Consider the following 2,265-nt stretch of genomic DNA (forward strand, 5'->3'; position numbering starts at 1 on the left):
CAGGTAGGGTTACAAACACCATGGGAATCAGGGGATGCTGCTGACCAGCAGCCTCCAGCACATAGACAGCTGGAGCAGAGAGGATTGTTCGTTTCATGCCTCACAGAAAGCTTTACACCCATGATGTGGTTCCTGGTATTTGCCTGATGCTATAAGAAACACCCAGCTAGGTATCTTCCTGCCTTCTCATACCTGGCAGATTCTCCACTCCATGATGACTTTTTTTTTTTTCATCACTCCAGTGTCATCTCCGTGGAGAAACAGGAAGACAAGAGAAGGTCTTGGTGCTCAGCTGAACTCAGCTGAACCACAGCCAGTCTTCCCAACATGCTCCTTTACCTTGTGTTTGATAACTGTCTCCTTGTATTCTAAACAAACCTCCGTTCATACCCCTTGCCTATGATGGGCCAGTCATTTACATCACCTGATGCCCAAGGTTAGGAAAGCTGCTAGCAGCTACCCACCACAGTGACACAGACTCATTTCAGGTTCAGGGGTTTGGAAGAGGTGTTTTTGCATTGTTGGCATCCTTAGAAGACTACCCGGACAAGGGTGAGTCATTATGTGTCTCTCCTGAGATACTGACTCTTGGGATGACTGCCCCCAGGGGGCCCTCACATGTATCTGTGTTTCTCGACCACCTTTCCCCACATCTCTGAATCTTATGCACTGTGGCTACACTTGGGATGCCTCTGTTGCTTAGAGATCTGTCTTTCAATATTAGGTGAAGATACACACACACACACACACACACACACACACACACACAAATTCCTGAAACAATCTTCTACTGAAACTGATGTGTCATCTGTCTGAGATTCCATCCTATCAGCCTTGAAGGTGGTTTGAGAGCCCCACATGTAACATAAGACTGCTATCCTTGGTGTCAGGGAATGGCAAGGAAAGATAAGATATCATCCTTACAGCCAAACAGTTTACAATCTAGTGGGTGGCTTATGTTTCTGTGTATACCCTCCCCTGTTCCCCATTCTGTGCATAAAATTCAACCAACAAACGTGTTTTATTGAGTGCCTACTAATATAATAATAGTTAGCAGGGACATAGTAATTTGAAGTTTGCAAAATGTCTCATTTGATCTTCACAACAACCCTAGGAGGTAGGTGCTATTATTGTCCCTATTTTACAGATGAGGAAACTGAGGTAGAGGTCGAGTGACTTGCCCAGGGGCACACAGCTAGTCAGGGTACAAGGTCAGGTCTTCCTGACTCCAGGCTTTATTCACTGAGCTACCTTAGTATTAGTGATAATGCAAAGATGAAAAAGGCCATAAGTCTTTGTCCTCAAAGAGCTTACAGGTAAGAGAAGGGATTATTTTTCTACTATATTAATAACCAGTTATTAAATTAGGATTAAGTCCTTTTATCTTTATTTCCGCATTCAAGGACTAGCCTCCCGGTCAGGCAGCTAGTCCCTGAAGGACAGGGCTGCTAGGTGAGATTGACCCAAATCCTCCAGGAACAGGCTTCTGGATCTTGGGGGAGGGGAGAAGGGCACAGTGGGGGTGGGGCGGGGCAGGACCCACCCAACTAGGAGACCTTACTTCCATATAGAGTGTAAACAGAATCTAATCTAGGTGAATTCCAGCCCCAAAGCATTAAGCCCATGTCCTTGCACCCTCCTTTAGAATTTAGAGTAACCCAGCTCATGAAGAAGACCAACCAGTGTGGTTTGGGTAGAGATGGATTCTTTTGTCCAGACTGCTGGAGGCAGTTGAGTCTCATGATCAAGCAGGAGGAGCAGAAGACTTTTAGCCTACCTCCTCATTAATATGCCCACCCCTCCATTAATTGTTCACCAATCAGGGTTCATTTCTCATGTCAGGGGCATTCCCTTTCAAAAAATATTTAAGGCATTCTATGTTTCCATTAGGTTATCTTTGGTCGCTGAGAGAAACCACTGGCCATCCAATTATTGATTATCAATTATTAATTACTCAGAAACTCTCTTGGGTTTTTCGTTTCACAGTCTAGTCCAATGCAGGGTTACAAAAAGGACATAAAGACATGTGGCACAAGCTTGAATGAATTAGTAGAGAAACAAAGATCCAGATTATAGGCTCACAGGCTCCTAGATGGGAAGAGTCCTAAGAAAATTGAGGAGGAGATTTTATTTTCAGTTGGCCTTGGTGCTGTTGGAGAGAGGAGGTTTGGGGAAAGGGGTCTGAAGGATAGTGTGTATATATGTATATGGTAGTATTAGGGGTATGTGTGTGTGTGTGTGTGTGTGTGTGTGTGTGTGTGTGTG

This window comes from Vombatus ursinus, unplaced genomic scaffold (genome assembly GCF_900497805.2).
Source record: "Vombatus ursinus unplaced genomic scaffold, bare-nosed wombat genome assembly UNPS02014786.1, whole genome shotgun sequence".
Lineage (NCBI taxonomy): Eukaryota > Metazoa > Chordata > Mammalia > Diprotodontia > Vombatidae > Vombatus > Vombatus ursinus.